The sequence below is a fragment of the Gopherus flavomarginatus genome, chromosome 15 (assembly GCF_025201925.1).
Source record: "Gopherus flavomarginatus isolate rGopFla2 chromosome 15, rGopFla2.mat.asm, whole genome shotgun sequence".
Classification (NCBI taxonomy): Eukaryota; Metazoa; Chordata; order Testudines; family Testudinidae; genus Gopherus; species Gopherus flavomarginatus.
In genome coordinates this window covers 25,795,026-25,815,433 of record NC_066631.1, presented here as the reverse complement: position 1 = coordinate 25,815,433, position 20,408 = coordinate 25,795,026, and the positions used below count along the sequence as shown (strand labels likewise).

The 20,408-nt window shown below is 41.6% G+C and overlaps 1 protein-coding gene across 13 annotated transcripts in view; it reads right to left on the bottom strand.

Annotated features, from left to right (window-relative positions):
- PITPNM2 (phosphatidylinositol transfer protein membrane associated 2) overlaps window positions 1–20,408 on the bottom strand; it is a 195,296-nt gene that overhangs the window by 131,415 nt on the left and 43,473 nt on the right. Inside the window, exon 1 of one of the 13 annotated variants that reach the window (XM_050924402.1) lies at window positions 2,793–2,826. The exons of the other annotated variants lie outside the window; for them this stretch is intronic. The gene's annotated coding sequence lies outside the window, so the exon portion shown is untranslated. Of the gene's footprint in view, window positions 1–2,792; window positions 2,827–20,408 lie in introns of those variants that run through there. 13 annotated transcript variants of the gene reach the window in all.

The following is a 20,408-nucleotide window of genomic DNA, read 5'->3' as shown; positions in this document are numbered from 1 at the left end:
GTTCCCATAATACAAGAACTAGGGGGCACCAATGAAATTAACAGGCAGCAGGTTTAAAACAAATAAAAGGAAGTTCTTCTTCACACAGTGCACAGTCAACCTGTGGAACTCCTTACCTGAGGAGGTAGTGAAGGCTAGGGCTATAGCAGGGTTTAAGAGAACTAGATAAATTCATGGCGGTTAAGTTCATTAATGGCTATTAGCCAGGTGGGCAAGGAATGGTATCCCTAGCGTGCCTGTCTGTCAGAGGGTGGAGATGGATGGCAGGAGAGAGATCACTTGATTACCACCTGTTAGGTTCACTCCCTCTGCGGCACTCGGCATTGGCCACTTTCGGCAAACAGGATACTGGGCTGGATCGACTTTTCGTCTGACCCAGTATGGCCATTTTTATGTTCTTATAATTCCAGAGGGATGATCTTTTTGTACTGCCACTTGTTTGAGAAGGCCATTAACATTAAAAGCACCACAGGACTCAGGAGATCTGGGTTCAAAGTCATGGCTCAGCAACAGTGACTCCATGTAACCTTGAGAAAGTCACCAAACTTCTCTGGGCCTCTGATTCTTCATCTGTGTAACAGGGATAATGTCACTTATCTGATAGGAAAGTTTGTGAAGATTAATTCATTAACATTTATAAGCTGCTTTTCATCCAACAGTCTCAGAGAGCTAAAGACTATTATGATTGACGTTGATATGTTAAACAACTATAAGGTGTTTTCTGATAAATCTGGAGTTTTCCGTAGGTTGGGTAAGCCCATCTGGAGCATGTATCTTCATCATTGGTATGACCAATAAATATTGGAATGCCTCTGGAAAGGCAACTGATTGGATGCATTTGGCCGAAAACTGAACAGAACTTCAAAGAGAAAAAAGCAGTTCAGTTGCAAAGAAGTGAGCCACTCAAGGCAGAATTCAGTTCAAACTTGTGTCCTATTAAATATTCATACATTGCAAGTAATGTTTTTTCACAACAAGAGACCTGTCAAAAATGCTATGCAATGGTTCCAAAGTAATTAAAGATGCTCTACTTTTGTTTCCAATAACTAGCCATGTCTTCATGTTTGGTAGGGCTACTTTACACTGACAATGCAGGCTCTTCCAGCAGAGAGAAACACACACAAAAGGAGATTGTTTGTTACAAAATGAATAATTTAGTGTGAAGATTAATGCATCTTAAAAATCCTTTCCAGCTAGATCGCAAAATTGGTTCAGCTATAAAAAACAGGCTACACACTATAGCAGCTTCCTTGCACTAGCCCAGACCAGAGACTGAGCCAAATCCCACAAAATTTGTATGCAAACCTATATCTGAAATTTCCCAACGTTCAGAGATGTTTGGTTCAGTCCCATCAAACTCCAGGGCTCATGAACTGGAACAAGAAACTTGCAGAACTATTCGAAAATGTACCACAAAGAACAAATTCTTAATCAACACTGTCATCCCGGGGACCCTACAAAACAAAGTCTCCACTTAAAACCACAGACCTATCTGCCATAACAAAACATAAAGACATCTTTACAGCCTGAAGACAAGACAGTTCTCATTAGAACTGCTCACCTTGCAAATTAAAAACACTCACTTCAGCTGCACTCACATTAAAATTAAATCAAAGTCACACACAGCAATTTATGTCATCGTATCTTTACAGTTCTAAGAGTGCAGCCCATACACTTCTAAGAACAGGTGGTTCATCTAGCCAGCTGAACTGAACAAACAGGAATACAAAACAAACATTACCTACTGAGGTTCATGATGTTATGAACTGATTTTTTCCCCTCTCTCAGTAAACCAAGCCCTAATAATAACAACCACCTTCATAAATAGCACATGATATTTCATAAAGGAAAAAGATAATCACTTCTTTGGTCCTGAAAACTACACTGTCAGACAGAAGTCTCTTTCTGGAATTAGCTTGTGAACGTATAATCCATACACCATTACACTGAAAGAAGAGTCAGAAATATTAACAAACTGCCAGCAGAATTTTTAGCCTACAGCTTGGCAGACAGTTTACAGATATTTAATAAAGAGTTTTGGTAACTACTGCCCACATACATTTATTGTTGTAAAAGAATCCTTTCAAAGCATCCCATGTAATAGCATAATTTTTGCTTCCAACAGTATGAAAATTCCATGCTCCAATCAATACTACTACCTCTGAGTAACTAGTAGGAGAGCAGCAATGGCTATGATATATACAGTATACTACATACATTCTGAGAACAGTATTACTGCCACAACCATTTCAAAAATCCCGTTTCAAAACAGAACACAAAGAAAAATAAATCTACACAACAGCAAATCTGGACAAGATAGAGAACACAAATTTGTCCTGCAGAGAACATGAAGGATAACAAAAGCAGAGCTCTTGTCTAAAATCTGACCTTTAAATTCTCCACTCGCTGTTAAATACTGCTCAGAAAAGTAATTTTTTTTAAACTGCCAGTTTACATGAAGCAACCAGTAAGACAGACAGACACACACAGAGAGAGACAGACAGACGCACACTGCAACCAACTAAACATCAAAAAAGTTTAGTAACGCTCTGTCAATATAAATGAGCACTTAAAGATCCTATATGTGTCTCTCTCACATTCATACGCAGGGTTTCAGCCTCAGAGAAAAGAAAGTATTTCACAGCACAAAACACACATTCCAAATCCAGCCCAACAAATGCAGACATATTGAAGTGCAGAGCCTAGAGAGTTAATTGGTACTGCGAGAATGTAAGCATTTCTTTATCCATTAAAAAACAAAATTTAAAACAACCTACAAACAGATAACTAACCTGGACTGTGAACCTCTGCTTAGGAAGCCAGCCATTTGCCCTTTTAGCGTTATTTACTTTTAGTGACTTGTTGCTTAGTAAAGATGCTGAAGAGAAGGATCAATATTTTTACCCTGCAAAGAATCCATTTTGTATTCTGGACTAAAAAGCCATGTGTTTTTTGCTATAAACATGCACCCTTATATGGATTCTCCAAAACAGCATAAAAGCCAGCATTTACCAGAAACTGCATATTCCAACAATGCAATTTAAAGGGAAAAAAAGAGCAGAGAGAAAAAGCCTGAATTTCATACGAACTCAGTACAATTACAGTCAGTCCCAGATGAGCTGAAACAAACCACTGCTTTTTCTGGCTGCTTATATCAAAGTCCTGGTAGATCTGTTGGAAGTGCCTCATGAAGTATATTTCAAATAGCCCATTTGCTATTTAAAAGATCAGACACATTTTATTCTCAAACAAAATTCAAAACTGCTGTTTCTAAGAGCTGACTGCTGAACTGCATCCCCGCGACATCCTCTCTGTCAGACTACCTCGAGCACAGGGCATTTCAAGACAGGAGGAATATTTTAACCCATAGTAAATAAATATCAGAGCCAAGGTCTCTAAGGTGAAAATGGGGCAGACATACTGTCTTCCTGGCATGTGAGGCACCCAGCAGTAGTATGGCATGAAGATCTCCTTTTATTAGCCTTTTCCTGAATTAAGACTCTATTTTCTATGGAAATATCACCAACAGTGATGAGAGGAGAAAGGGGGAAAAGTAAAAGGTGACTGAAGAATCAGACAGGTGCCAGAAACAAAACCAAAACAGAAAATGTCTGAAAACATCATCTTGCTTGCAAACATCTGCCTGCTCTCAAAGTTGCTAACAAAATACTTCTGCTCTTAAGCTAGTCTTTAATATAAACTAACTCAATTTCTAATATAGAAAAGGATTTATTCTCAAATCAATAGTGAATAAAAAGAGTATTTCTCCATATTTCTATTTCCTTATCTATTTTAGAAAATACTATGTTCATAGCAGTACCATGTATTTCTATGTATTATTCCTGATCTTGATAAGTACACTTTGCATGTTTAAGTATAAATTAAATAAATAAAGCTGCCCGTTTACTTCCTGCACATCAGAATGGAACAAGCAGCACCCATCAGGATTCTCCCAGAAAGAATAAACTATTCTGTACCCTCCACTTTCAGTCTCTCTTTTTAAAACAAACGTGTGAGACTAATCCTTTGCCTTACAAGCCGACAGAACCACTGTATCACCATGCTTCCCAAGAAACCGCAAAATTACATTGGGTGGGGGGAACACAGTAAGCATTTGTTGGTCTGATATATTTTTGCAGAATCCTGAGGCATTCCTCTGTTCTGGCATCTTTAATGAGTTGGCTGCCACCACTTCTTTCATGACATCCCATAAAACCAGGAGAGCAGAGAGCGATGCATTCATGTCAGTTGGACACAAAAGCCACGTTCAGGCAAAAAGAAAGGAAAAGAAAACCGATTCTAAGCTAAGTTGCCATGGAGAAAAGGGGAGCTGTGAAGCAACTTGAAGTATGTGGTGAAAGGAGACAGTACAGTGTAGCCAGAGGGAAAGTAGAAACAAATGGGCCATCAGTGGCACATTTCTAACTGCACCCACTAACCTGAGGCTGAGAAGAAATTACTGGCAATTACTATTAATTTAACTTCCAAGCAACAGTCATGAGCATGAGCCAGTGCTATCCTCACAAAGGCAAAACAAAAAACCACACACCGTTGCCAAATTAGCCTATTAAGATAATTGCATATTGTTGAACCTTTGTAACCATCAAAATCAGACTGAATGTACAATCACAATTACAGTAAAACGGCCCTAATATTTTCTGTACTCAGCAGCATTAGACCTATTGCCATCCCCCTTCTGTGAAATTACCAGCTTTGAAATGTCTCTTTCAGATAAACTATGGGTATTCCCGCTGGAGCGCTGCTACCATACTGCCTTTTCTACAAGGCAGAGACTGCACGTAAGGAATTAAGCAGCAGTTAGGTCACATTTCCAAAATATGCTATTTAGAAAATATACTATAATACAGCTAACTAAATAAACTGGATACAAACCACAGCCCTTGGAGCATTAGTTTGCAAGGGAGGCACCCACACCTTGCCCAACTGAAAGCTGTATTTACAGCCTGCTTGGAACCCAAAGGCTGTAACTAATTTGCCTATGATGGAGCAGATTGCTTCTGCCCTCAGATTACCTTCACATGAATGTGTGTCCCAAGCAGCAAAAGTCCCCAGCAGGATCAAATACTCATCTTTTTGTTAGTATTCTGAGTTGCCTGCAGCTGATGTTCATTGATTGCATAAAACACTGGCACTGGTGGACACACAGCATTGGTGTCCTTGCTCAAGTTCATATACATACATTTCAGCTGCTAAGTGAAAAGCCTCCAGGGGCCCTCTTATGCTGGGGAGGGTGCTACAGGCCTTGCGAGGAGGATGCCACTTAGTCACTCACTGGCATGGTATGGCAAATGCAGAAAAGAGGAGACGAGGGGCAGCTTGATGAAAAGGGGCCTCCATATCTTCTTCAGATCCTTTTATGCCATCAGGGAGCAAGTAGCAGGGTCTAATCAGAGCCAGTCAACCCCGAGCCCCTCAGAGGACTGCAACTAGTTAGATAGCTGGAACATGTATTTAATACACAGAATATTTGCCCCAGAGGTGGGGACACAGATAATCAGAACAGCAAATAAGCATCTAGGATATTTATAAGTACCAAGAGTGTGTCAGTTTCCATAGAAGCAACAAAAACCAGCTTGATGCCCCCAGCAGCACAGAGAAGCAGCCCCACTGAGAGACAACTCCCTCAATTTAATTTGTAAAGCTAAAATGCCACTGTAATGAATTAACAATTGTGTTCCATCATGTCTCAGCTTCCAGAATCTGAACAATATCGTGATATGGTTCCTGAAAGATAACTTCTAACTGACAAGTACGGGTGCTCATACACGGTGTCTCACGAACACTGCTCTTGGCAGCAAGCAGGTTGTGAAGAAGAGCGATTCTGTCACTAGCGAGCACTGGAATTAGGCTCCCTATAATTCAGTTGGGAGCCCCCTTTGGGAGTGTGATGGGGCATCTGCCCCCACACTGGCAGAAAATGGGTTAAAAGCAGCCCTAGGGAGGCTGTGCAGGAGGAAGCCAATCAAAGGCCTGAGGGGAGCAGCCAATCAGGGCAAAGCAGGTCCATATAAAAAGGGAGCTGCAGGGCAGACAAGGCCAGTTCTCTGTTGGGAGCCAAGGGAGGAAGGACTGGGTCCCTGATAGGCTGAGAGAACTGCCAGCACCCTGGACAGAGCAATGCTGCCAACAGAGGCCAAGGGAACAAGAGACAGATCCTGGCTGGCTGTTGGGGGCTGCAGACTGAGGCCCTGATGCAAGGGCAAGGACAGTGCTGGAACCACATGGGAAGCGGCTAGACTGTGGACTGCAGTTTGCCACTGAAGGGAGTGGCCAGACAGGAGATTACAGGTCCCCTGGAAGGGGAGAACAGAGTGTGGCGCTGCCAGAGGGCAGTGTCATGAAGAGGATGCCAAGGTCCTGGGAGTGATGTGGGTCCAGGAGCAGAGGTGACGGTGGGCGAGACACCACCAGAAGAGGACACAGAGCTAATTCCCAAAACAGCCAGGAGGAGGTGCTGCAACCCCGTCACCGGGAGCCACATATTTTAAAACAATTTGTCCAAAAGAGAGGTTTAGTTTTTGTTTTGTTTTTTTTTAAATGAGTAGTAAAATCTTGTTTGTTCTTTTTGTCCTGGGTTTGTAGTTAGGGATCCTCTTACACTGCTAATTCCCTCTCACCATGGTCATTAGCTAAGCCTCAGGCATACAAAGCAGGCAATAGGACCTGGAATTTACGGCTTCAAATAGTAGTAATAATAAAATAATAATAATAATTAATAAAAAAGCTAGACATCTGTCTTCTAACCTCCATGAACTGCTGTAGTATTACGGCTTTTCTCAGCTGTTGACTGCAGCCACTAGAGATTGACCCCATCCTCTCACACAGATAAGTTAGCCATTCATTCCAGTAGGGAGCAGTAATACATACACAAGCATTTATCCCATACCCACCACTCCACATCAGTCTAGAGAGTTTCTTGTTTGTGCACCTCACAAGTTATTTTAAATGCAGAATGGATGTTCACAGGCCTTCGGCCAACTGAACATTTTCCAGTTGGTTTAACATCCCTAACTTAAAAATAAAAGAGGTTTAAGAGAGTCATTAAAATGTCAAGTTTAACAGGATTGAAGAGAGTGGGGGGAAGCTTATTTAATTTATAAAGTGGCATCAAAAAATAGTCATGGAAACCAAACTTCAATTTTTGTACACAGAGAAAGTCCTTGTACCCACAGCAATACTCATCTCAAATTAAAGATGCACCAGAAGATTTGGGTTTTGTTTGAATGGGGAGGGCAAGAAATCTTTAACTAGGTTTGGCATCACACAGCCATGTTTGCTTAAGGTATTTTCATTCTCTTGAAGGGAGATTTTTCACAGTGACAAATACTTTTATGTGGTGGTTCAGATTCAGAAATTGCTGGCCCATTTTAAATCTTCAGCCCATGCTTATTCACATGTTGGAACACATCCTTAATAGGGGAGTCAGTTGTTCTTTTGCATTAAGGAAAACTGTGCTAAAATGCTGTTCTCATTTCCAACAGAACAGAGAGCCAAACAGCAGCAAGCTGTATTTGAGGACCAGAATTTTTGGCAAATAGGTCAAGAAAAGCGGCTGTATTCACAGAAAGTGTGCACATCTCAACATACTTCGGGCTGCTGATTTGAAACATGTAATGGGAGGCAGAGTGTACACTAGGAAAATTAGCCATTCTTGACAACAGCTTCCCTGTACCTCTCAAATGGTTGTTGCAAAACAGTTGCCCCACTGGAGCACAGAGGGTCAACGTTAATATTTAATATGTAATATTTATATTACAGTAACACCCACAGACTCTATACAAACTTAGAGGGAGACATACACTACCCCAAGGAGCTTGTATTCTAAGGCTTTGTCTTTACTGTCAAAAGGTGTGTTTTTACTGTGAGATAATTAATGCACATTACCCAGCCCACTCTAGAATTCTAGTGGAGACAAGGCTCTGCAGTTTTACCATGAGGTAACCTAGGCGAGATCAACTGTGGGTGGCTCGAAGGGTAGATGGGGGAATTTGTGTGTGAAAGTGTTGACCCCACCTAGCTGCTCCACAGTAAAAACTACAGGTGCCTTGCATCCACTATGATTTTACAGCAGGACTGCTATTGTGCATTAATTATTATAATAATAATACAAGTTATAGCAAATAGCTCTAGATACGTAGCAGAAGGGACCATTGTGATTATCTAGTTAGACCTCCTGGATAGAGCTTCCCCAAAATAATTCCTAGAGCAAATCTTTTAGAAAAACTTCCAACCTTGATTTAAAAATGATCAGTGATGGAGAATCCACCATGACCCTTGACAAATTGTTCCAGTGGTTCGTTACCCTCCCTGTCAAAAATGTATGCTTTATTTCCAGTCTGAATTTGTATAGCTTCAACTTCCAGCCACTGAATCACGTTAGATCTTTCTCTGCTAGACTGAAGAGCCCATTGTGAAATATTTGTTCCCCATGTAGATACTTACAGACTGTAGTCAAGTCACTCCTTAACCTTTTCGTTGTCAAGTTAAATAGGTCAAGCTCTGAGTCTATCACTATAACAATCCTCTAATCATTCTCATGGCTCTTCTCTGAACCTTTCAAATGTGTTCCTACAACGTGTGTTGAACTGGTCTGACCATACTGACCCCAGAAGGACAGTTGTTTAAAACCATTTAGAGAACGGCCTGGAGGAAGCCATTTTAACAACAGATGTTAAAAGCAGCCCATTCTCCGCATGCGGGCAAGGCCAGACAGAACTGTTACAAGCAATAAGTTTCCTAATTTCCACATACAAGTGATTCTAAGAACTCTGGCCTAAACATCCTGAATAGTAAAATGAATTAAACAACAGCGTTGCACTTCTGAAATGCCTTTCATCAGAGTATCTCCGAGTGCCTTATGAAGGCTCAGTAAGCCACACAACAACCCTGCAAAGTGCAGTTATCCCCTTTTTCCTATGAGGAAACTGAGGCACAAAGAGGCAAACGGTATGATTTTTATTAGGAAAGAATAATAAGTAAAACCAAAACTTTCCAGAGAGAAGTGCAACTTCAGCTGACAACATCCCTGTGAAATGTCAACACCTAAAAGACATGGAGGAACATGAGGAGGAGTGGTTTGCATGTTTGGTTTATTTTGGGTATGTCAGAACTAGAGTATGAAGAGGAAAAAGGAAAACGAATAGCTAGTTCCGCAAAGTTTTCGGAGGTGAATGTGCCAAGGATTACTCTAGCTCAGAGGTGGGCAAACTACGGCGCACGGGCCATCCTGCCAGGCCCCCTGATCTCCCAGCTGGCCCCAGTCCCTCCCCTGTTGTCCCCCCTCCCCCACAGCCTCAGCTCACCGTGCCGGTAGTGCGGCAGCATGGCTGGCTCCAGCTGGGCGGTGTGGCTCAGGGGCAGATTTACAAATGAACCCAGGGTGCCCTGGCACGAGGCCCCCCCCAACAACAGGGGGCCCCAGGGCAGCTCAGCACCGGTGCACCCCCTGCGGGGAAGGAGGGGCTCCACTGTGGGGGCAGGAGAGCAGGTGGGCGGTGTGGGTGGTGGGAGCACAGGGAACACGGACGGAGGATTCAGGAGGAGCACTAGACGGCTGTGCCGCCAGCCGGAGAGAAATGGTACTTTGAAGGGGAAACCACCGCTGCTCTCCAGCTGCGCAGCTGCCCCTGCTCCTCCAGAGTCTTCTGCCTATGGTCGCAGGGCCACATTCCAAAAGGGGCTTGTGGGGGGGAGGGGTGGATAGAGGGTGGGATCCCAGGGGGGTGGTTAGGGGCAGGGGACCCCGGGAGGGGGCAGTCAGGGGACAAGGAGCAGGGGGAATGGATGGGTCAGGGGCGGGAAGTGTGAGGGGGCGGGAAGCAGGCTGTTTGGGGAGGTATAGCCTTCCCTACCCAGCCCTCCATACCGTTTCCCAACCCCGATGTGACCCTCGGGCCAAAAAGTTTCCCCACCCCTGCTCTAGCTAGTCATTTCATTACAGCAAACAGGGAGTGTAATATAGATGATAACCCAGTCACTGAGGCTAACTGCAAAGAGGAAATAAATCACCATTTTATTACTAAGTGTCTTCAGTATAATTTTAAAAGATTGTCACACTGGAAGCCACTTTCTTAGCCTGATAAGTTAAGGGAGGACTCAGAAAATGGAGATCACTCCTGAATGCCTGACTGAACTGGCCAATCAGAATTGTTTTAAATTCTGTTCATTTGAAAGGATTTGTACACTTTAGCAGTGGCCTTTAATCAAAAAAAACAACAGAACTTGAAACTTTGACAGTTGTCTGCCTCATCAAACACTCAAATGAGGTCTGCATTCCCAAGTCCTAGCTGAATTTTTTGTTAGGCCTCCAGCCTGCAGAGACTCATGAATAACTTCACTTATGTGAGCAATTCTGTAGAACTCAACAGGATTATGCATACGTGTAAGCATTTGAAGGGTCAAGCCTTTAGATTGGACCTTTTGTATCCACAAATGGCAGGGCACAGAGAGAGAGAAACCAGCCTTATTCAATGTTATCCAGAGAGAAACCACAGCAGATGGAGAAAGAGAGAGATTTATATATTCAAATGTAGTCAGTATTTCTCTGAAGTCTCATCAGTTCTTCTTCAGAAAGATGGTATAGTTGCAAAAACAAATATTCCTACCAAACATTATCAAATAGCTCTTCCTGTCTCAGTGGGAGTAGAGGGGGGAATTAAGTGTCATAAGAAAGAACAAGATTAGTGTTCCGTCACAGAGGGAAAATATGGACAAGTGAAAAAAATTTAAATTAAAATTCAGCAGTGAAGAGAAGTTCAGGATTTAGTTTACTGGTCCTGGATATTTTGCATCATGAACAAGAAAGGACCCATGAAATCAGATGAGCACAGAGGAGAGATTCCCTTCCATACAATGCTATTGCATAATCAAAAGGAAACATGAAGGGTGTAAAATTCATTGCTTCCATACTATGTAATCCTATTTACAGTTCTCTCTCTTTTTAGGCTTTGGCTGAAAGTTGGAAAAAATACATAATCCCTGCTAATAAATGCTTTAATAAATCATAGGGGCACCTCATCATGGGGGAATAACTATCACTATTAGAAGTGATACCTATAGTGAATACAATACTTAACACAAGGAGACACACAAAAGTATCTAAGCTATTAAGTCTTTTTAATTCTCCCCCTTATTAGTGCAATTATAATACTGGTTGCTTTTTCTGTTCAATATTTTTTTCTATAAAAGGCACACTGCATATTTGTCCTATTAATATTTCATTGATTATTTTATTTTGCTTACTTTCTAAGGCTTCAATCCTGCAAATACATACATACATTCTTAATTTTACATACGTGAATAGTTCCACTTCAGTTACCGAGACAATTCATGCACACAAAGTTTAACATATGTGAATGTGTCTGCAGGATTAGGGTTGTATTTTGTACCAGCATCTCCTTCAAGAAAAATGAAGAAAGCTATATTATGGAGAGGAACGCCATCCTTTCAACAATTATTAAAGCTAGCTTCTCATGACAAGCGCAAATCCGACATCCCACCAGATCCTAATTTATACAAAATCAAACCAACCCACCTGAAATTTCACATCCTAGTTCAGGTAATAATTTTTTGTTAAAAAGATATGCTCTGAATTTTCATATTGGTTCTCATACGGAGTCAGTAACATCTCTTCTGGGTGAAAACAACATTTCTCTATGTATGCATCAAATATTGTTATAGGTTCAAGAATATGTATGAACAGGCCAGATGAAGTTAACATTTATAGTATTTATTTTGTTGGTGAATTATCAGTTACAGAAACTAACATACAAGAATTAAGAGACATGGCTTTTCCCCTTTGACAATAAAATAAATGCTCACAAGAGCAGACAGGCAGAGAAGGTTCCCCAAACAACCCCTCATCCCTTCCCTCTGGTCATTCTACAGCCAAGAACCACACCTCGCCATTACCATATTATAGTATAAAGTGTGCACCAAGTAAATTTCAATACTATTTTATCTAGGTCTGACTCTATTATTCTCTTTTTGACCTGTTAGGGAAGGAGCCCCAAAGTGGTCTCTATCTCCACAACCCAGGGTTTCATTTTTGTCACTAGCAGAGCGTTTTAGACAGATCTCCATAAAGTGAGTTTATCCTGGATCCTGTGAATACAGACGTATTTCATAGCTCAAACATAGGCCATTCTAGCTTGCAGGTGGTAAGTCCTTAACAGATATCAAGTCCTTAAGTAACAAAGGCAGAGGATCAAGAAGCATCACAATGCTAAAACAGAATGACAAACAAAATCACCTCCACCAAAGGGACAGAATTGCTCACGCGGTCCAGTTTGCGTGGCCTTTACAACATTCAGGCTAAAGGTCAGGAAATATTTGTTCTTTGTGGCAGGGAAATAAAAAGCCAAGGAATTATTTTGTCTCAAGTCTCTCAAACATCAGTTGTATTAGAAGTATGTTTTATTCCCTTTCTTCTTCTTCCCCAGGTGTCCTTCTCTACAACAAGCCATTAAGACATCCTCAAACTTTTGCCTTCTCCTACACACACACACACACACACACACACACACGGATCTCAGGAGACTTTGAGGGGACTTAAGCTCTTCAAAAGGAGTGAAGTCACCAGGCACTAAAAATAGCTACCGAGCACCTAATCTCCTTACAAAATTGGATCAGCGGAATCGAGTTACTATTGATGGGACAAGTATTCACTTATCAGCCTACACAGGACTTTCTTTCTCCACTACTGGACTAGCTAGAGTAAAATTTTCAAGAATGCCTAAGGGGCTTACGTGCTTTTGAGAAAAAGAGACTTAAGCTGATGTTGTTTACATGCTACTGAAAATTTTATCCCATATGTCTAAGAGTGTGTTGGGAGTCATTAAGAAAACACAAGTTGCAAAGAGATTCTGAGAGGTAAACTTTCCACTCCAGCAGGAGGGAAACAGCTTGAGTTCTCCCAGCCAAACTCTCACAAAGCCAAGCTGGCCAGGGTATACCATGCTCTTATTCAGGGGAAAGCCAATCCTACTCCTGATTTATAAAAGATCACTCACTTGAAAACATGGCTTTCCTCCTGAGAGGGCAACATTCTGCATCTCTTTCCTTGCTATTTAGATATAAACATTATCAAGCACAAGCAATTTCTCTCTTTCTCCTCACACTCCCCACTTCATCTCTTTCGAAAAAGACATTTTTTGAGAGCAATGGCTAAAGAGAGATGCTTAAAATATGTCACAGAATCACAGGGTGGGAAGGGACCTCAGGAGGTCATCTAGTCCAACCCCCTGCTCGAAGCAGGACCAATCCCCAGACAGATTTTTGCCCCGATCCCTAAATGGCCCCCCTCAAGGATTGAACTCACAACCCTGGGTTTAGCAGGCCAATGCTCAAACCACTGAGCTGTCCCTGGGTGGGGGATACATTTAAAGGTTGGTTCAAATACCTCAAACTGCAGGAAAGTTCCACTTTAGGGTTTAAGCTTTCAAACAATACGAGTGATTTAGGGGACCCAAACTGAGACATCTTAAAAGGGCCTCATGCTCAGAAGGGCAAGTGTTCACATTTTGCCTTTAAGGCATCTCAGGTTGGGCACCAAAGCCAAGTATTCACTCATCCCTTTTGAAAAGACAGGCCCAGATCCCGACATGAACTTTGCATCTCAAATCCATTTGCAGATGACCACACAGAAATTAAGTAAACAAGTTTTACAAGAGCAAACAGACTTCCACAGGTTCACCAGATAATTGTTTCCCTCCATGTTTTAAAATTAAAAAGGGGAAAAAAAAAAAAGACAGTCAGACATCTGGGTTATGTTCTAAATGTAATTAGAAGTCTGACAACAGGACAGAATAATGTCAAACAAATTACAAGCAATGTGCTTTCATTCACAGGGTGACAAGTCAACAGACTGATTTAAAACTGATTATGTACCAACTCCTTAAATAAAATAAACATGCAGTCACACACAAAGCAACTGGGAGTCCAAATATACATTTTGTTTTCCCTGGGGCAGGGCTGAACAGCATGTTTATATCCCAAGAGCCGTCTGAAGAATAACTACGGCCAACATTTTTTAGAAGTGCCCATTCATTTTGGGTGCCCAAATTGAGACACTCTGGTCCCCAATTCTCAGAAGTGCTGAGCACTCATAACTTCCATCAAAACCAACAGCAGTTGCTTGCAAACAAGGAGGAGAGAGTGTTTGCAAAGTAGGCAAAGAAGTTCCAGAGGGTGCAGCTTCTGCTCTGTTTTGTGTGATACGATCTACTGTTGTAGGTAAAGTCACAGAGCCCCAAACTCAAGTCTTGGGAGGCAGAAAGTTTTCCCTGGTGCATTTCTCAGGTTCCCTCTGCTGTTGGGTTACTCAGTGCAATGATATCTGCAGAATAGCAGTGGAATCATCTCACAGTCAGAGGCCTAAATGCTGCCTGCATCAGAAAGACACAAAAAAAGAGGGAAAAGCAGCCAGAAAACTCTGCAGCATTTCCCTGTCTCTCACTGGGGAATAGATTTACTGATTGTGAAAGGAGCCTGGGCCAGGAACTTCGGAGAAGTCAAGGACCCGTGGGGAAATCTAGCTCTAGTCTCACAAGAGGCATCCTCCATTGTTCCCTGGGGTGTCCATCCCCGACTCCTGCTAGACAGCATATCCCTGAAGAGTTACACTGCTAACGGGTATCACCCATGGCTATGCCCCTACCCTTCCCCCCTCACCCCAAATTGGGAAGAAACAACATAAGAGGGGTTAATCCCACTTTCCACTAGTGCTTGAGGAAGCTTCAGTAGCGGAGCCCAGGTTTTGAGCAGATATAGAACTGGGGGTTGATGGGTTTTATTGGTGATGCCACTTTCATTTATACCTATTGGCTTGATATGGCGCCACCAAAGGACATCGGTGGATGATTCTCCCACCTACCCTGTCCCCCTATTAGCTCCACCATTGGAGCAGCTCACGCACTGTATGGGCTCTCCATCTCCAACCCAATCTTACACAGTGCTAGCCAAGACAGATTCTTCAGGGTTCTGAGGTGGGGGCTAGGAAAGGAGAAAATGCTCCAAACTCCCCCACTGCACACTCCTACCAGAACACTTCTACCTAGATAATGGACCTTTCCTCTCCTCTTCACATCATGCAGCAGTGGAAAATATCTGCCCTATATAATCAGAAAGGGGAAGACGTAGGAACCTCAAACCACGTCTCCTCCGGTGGGAGAGTTGCATTTCCAAACATCATGCCCTCAAGACACCAGCACTTCCTCTCTCCTTGCAAAGCTTTTCCATTCATCTTAATAAAAGCAATGCTGTGGTGGTGCACATGCAGCAATTCTCTTAATATTCTCATGCTAACAGGAATTCTCTGTTTGTTTGAATGATAGCAGCTTCATGATAATGTCAATGTAAAGCTAAAGGAGACAGTGTTATGCTGTGAAGAAAGGGAAAAGCAAGCAGGAGAGACTGCAAAATGTAAGACAGCAACAGAGTGATGTCAAAAAATCACTGTCAACATAAGTCTGTGGAGACTTTAGGCTGCAAGAAGCAGCACAACATAACAAGATGGAACAACATACACGGTGCAAATCTATGCCAAAGAGGAGAGCACAGGAGGAAGGAAAAAGTTACAAGTGTTACAAAAGCAAAGAGAATTAAAAATGGCACTGTCCTGATAAAATAAATCAGGTTTCTTTTTAAAGCAAATGTCTTTCCCCATGTTTCTAGTACTGTAGTATCTGTTACAAAGCTGAAAGGCTTTTAAAAGTCTAGCTCACTTTTCACCATTGTGCCACTTACTTTTGGCTTCTCACTGTTTTGGCAATGAAAAAAACTGGTCAATTTCACAGTCCGATTCTCATGCACTAGTAAATGATTGAATACCTAGATCAATGAACTGCAACTGGAGGTCTGAATACTAGAAGCAGTTAATGAAAACTGTCTTAATAGTTGACTTAACATATTTTTATTAATACATGCTTGTAATATACTCTCCCCAGCCCTTCATCTCCCAAATCCTAGTATTACAACATAACTACCAGAGCCCTTTTAAATGAGAACATATTAACACAAATGTAGAAAGGTCCAAACATCCTCAAGGGTTAACATTTTCCAGGATGGGAAAGGGATGTACTGCGCAACATTCACAGATCAAATTCTGTTCTCACATTCGCTAGAGTAAAATGTAACCACAGTGAAGCCACTGAAGTTACTTCAGACCAATACCAATGTCACTCAGAGCAGATTTTAGTCCATTAAGCATAAATTCCTCCAAACAGCCTTGAAGTTTACCTGAAATGGATTTTCATTCAGTTGTTCAGGTGGCTCAGTGCCAAGGAGGATCCCAGCCAGACATCAAACTGGAACCCAATCCACATCACACATCAGAGCAGGCAACTTCCTCCAAAGCTATAATTCCCACTCCCGAAAACATCTGCTAGGGGCTGTGAAAGAGCAATGCATGTTAGGCTCTCTCCTATTACTATACTCACAGATCATTCCTAACCAGCTCTAAACAGGGCATACAGATGGCCTCTTCCTAGACCTGCTCTATGTCTGGAGGGCTGTGAGACATGGAGGCCCTACCCACTCACCCTGTCCTGCAGCAACGGAACCAGAAAGGGATCCTGCCATTTATCTGGGCCCTCAACTCATTCTAGGGATTTCTCACTGTTTTCAGATTTCTATGCTAACACATTTTAACCTAGTTTTATCATACCTTACCCTACAGGATACCATATTATGCAGCATAATCATTCACAAGGCATCATCAGACATTCTTGGTGACATTTGTTATGTGGGATTTCTTTTAAACAGTACAGGGCTGATAAAGCACAGGGCTTGGTATTATGCCTAGTTTCATTTAACACGCTTATTAATGATCTGAAAGAGAAAATGTAATCAGCATGTTAATACCATTCACTGATGATGATATGAAATCAGAGGATGTTGTGAAGACCACAGAGGATCGAGAACACACACACACACACAAGAAGATAATGGACTTCTGTAGAGAATTTAGAAATACGGGGTTGAAATAACAAAATGTGAGTTTCAGCTTGGAAAAATGCAAGCAAATACATTGGAGGAAGATAACTCAGGACACCTGGGGATAGCAGTAGACAGTAAATTAAATATCAATTTGCATTGTGATATGACAACAAAAAATCCCCTTGATTCTGAGTAGAATATACAGAGGCAAACTATAGATCTAAGAGGTGAGGGTCTCTCTAGATCTAAGAGGTGAGGGTCTCTCTCTCCAGCACTGGTGAGAACTCAAGAGGACACAATGCATTGCAGAGAACTGTCAAGGGGGCCTAAGGGAGACAGGACTCAACCATAGAAAGTAATAATATAGTTGCCTCAAGAAGGTGCTTGCGCAAAAGGCCCCAATCCTGCAAAGTCAATGAGTGTTGAGTGACCAACTTCCTTCAGTCACCCACCTTGAAAATCTCAGCCTCAGCATCATAAAACAAACCAACTAAGGGGGAAGGGAAAATCACTGTATAAGGAAAGAGTATAGCTTAACTATGCAGAAACTAAGATGGAGGTATCAATCTGCAAGCATTTGCAGGGTGAAAACACCAAGGAAGATGATTCAGGATAGCTCAATGTGAGTATACAGCTAGGAGTGCCTGGAATAAATTAAAGCAAAAGTAAATTTATGAGTAACATCAGGGAAAACATATTGGCAATAAGATGTCATGTCATGAAACAGTCCCTAAGTGAAGTGACAGAAGCCCCATTCCTTAGGTCATTTAAAGCTTGACTGGAACAAGTATTGGAGAATCTATTGAAGAAACCAATTCTGTCTTGGCAGGAGGATGAATGAAGAGTGAATATAAAATGTCTTTTCCATCTTAAAAATGTCTATGGATTCTTCAAACAACTCCTTGGAGCTTTCTTTTATTTCTCTTAGACCTTTACAGATTTACACTTGTAAACAATTTAGTTTAAGAATTAAACTAAATCTCTGAAGCAGGTACTGGGCCAAATTACCTATTCATAACAATAGAAAATTTATATTAATTTAAGCTAGTAAACATCAACAGTAATTCTAGAATTAGTCAGGGTCAGATTCTAGACCAGCCACTATACTTAGCAATTCTTTTTATGAATAGCAATGACAGGGTTTAAGCAGGCAGTGCTGTCATTCAGGAAAGAAATAGTGTTCCATGTGTAATAATGTATACATGTTTTTTAAAAAGCCATCTAAAACCCAGCAGTTTATTAGGGTGAACATCAAACAACAGAGACGTTTTACCTTTTGATAAATAATGAAAAATGCAGCAGCACGGTGTCTGGAAGATTTCACGGACGGCTTCTTGTTAACATCTAAGGGAAATTGTTCTGAATGCTCACTAGCTGCTGCATCAGGGGCCTTGCACATTCGCTGTCACCTGAACCTCACAGCTAATTAGCTCTTTTCCAGTCTGGAAAGGGTAGTTCAGGGAGAGAAGACTTGAGAAAATATACCAGATATATCATTACTACAGCCACTCAAAGACATCAAGTAATCCTTCAACCTCCATACTGTGAATTATTACCCTATGGAGCTTAGGCAATAATATTTTCCACCACCAAAACCAACCTATCATGCCAAAAGTCAGAAAAAACACAGCCTTAAAACAGAAGTAAAATGACTGAACTGACAACTGGACAGACAATCTGAGAAAACAGGCCTTCTATACTACAGTAAATCTTAGATCCTGCCATAGAGATCTAAGTCTCCCATTGACTGACACAGAAGGGCAGACCAACTATTATTATTATTTGTATTATCATTGTGCCCCAAGAGCCCCAGTCATAGATCAAGATCCCATTGTGCTAGGTGCTGTATAAACAGAACAAAAAGATGATCCCTGCCCCAAAGAGTTTGCAATCTAAGTATAAGATAAGAGACAATGGATTGACATAGGCAGACAGGGCAGTGTAAGGAAACTACGAGAGCATGTCAGCATGACCTCCGCACACCAAGAGCCTAACCACTGTCAATTTTTTTTGTTAGCATTGTGGCAAACGAGAGTCTTCCTCCAACATACTGGATACAGCTTGAAATAATATGTGAGACCCATAGGCTGAAAAGGTTGGACCTACACAGTCCCAGCCCGGGAAAGCTTACAGCAAGAAGCCTGCAACTCATTATCTCCAGAACTGGGAATTGTGGGTGCTTAGCATCTCTCAGCATGAGGCACATACTCATTGCATTTGGGCAACTCAAAGCTTATTGCAAATGCCTGTGTGTGCGCGTTTGTGCTGAGGAGCATAAGCGACAGCAGAGCAGAGCACTGATTTTGACAGAGGTGACCAAGAGTCCAAAGATTAGATTGAAGACAAGCTGTAGCCAATTTGAAACAAAAACACTGCAGATGGAATAGCAGGGCATTGGTCCAGACTAAGGCTTCTTTGACCACTCCTCTCACGTCATGTTTGTAATTGTTTACAAAAGCTGACTGCTTGAAACCATGAACAAATGATGTACATTTTATCCTGCCCTATAGCTGTAAAGGTCATATTTAGCCTTCTTGTCGAGGGGAGAAATATTGTGTTAAACAGAGCAGCACACCATCTATTCTAGGTTTAAGTAATGATACTATCACACAAGCTTTCTCGTACAATCCTTTGATTTACAGCCTTATATGTACACTTTCCAGGGTTTGTTCACTTTTGCTTTAAGTAAAATGCCAATATCCTGCAGAGTCTTGCAATATTGACCGCAAATGTTGCTTAATAATGCATTACACTGCCATAGAAATTTGCATCCAAAAATCTCACATCAGAAGATAGACAGGATAAGAATCATTTGTGGAACAAAAGTATTGTTTTCCATGGCCAGACTTTTTCCAGACGTGGAGTCATATACACTTTATGAACAGGTTATTTTTATTTGTAAGCATTTCCATGGTGCTCACCATTGTAATATCTGAGTATCTATTGTCATCTTTGTACAGTTTAAAAGGAGAGAGAACAAAAGCAAGGGATTAGCCTATAAAACCAACCTAGAAAGCCTTCTACATGCTTAAATTCAGCACAGAAATATAAGCACAACTTCAATAAGAGCTCCAATCACGGCTTCAGACCCTAATGGCTTCATATCAGTAATTAAGGCTTCACCCTGACTTGATAAATACACTATAACATATTGATCAAGAGCAGATTACAGCAATATATGCATTCAGCATTCACTCCTTCCTTAGTATTTTGACAGCTCCCCCTAGACACTTCTGTCAATATATATAATCTTGCATAGTCCATGTCGCATGGCAGGGCTTCTCAACAGCTTGCCAAGGCCTCAAAGCCATAACAACAGTCTCTTTTAGGCACGGTTTTATTATCCAAACATAACCAAAAAACAGTTCCTCAGCTCACCCTTTGCATCTCAGGCTTTCACTGCCTCCCCTCCCAAGGGACATTGGCAGTTCTGCTTCCAGCAGCTTCCTGTC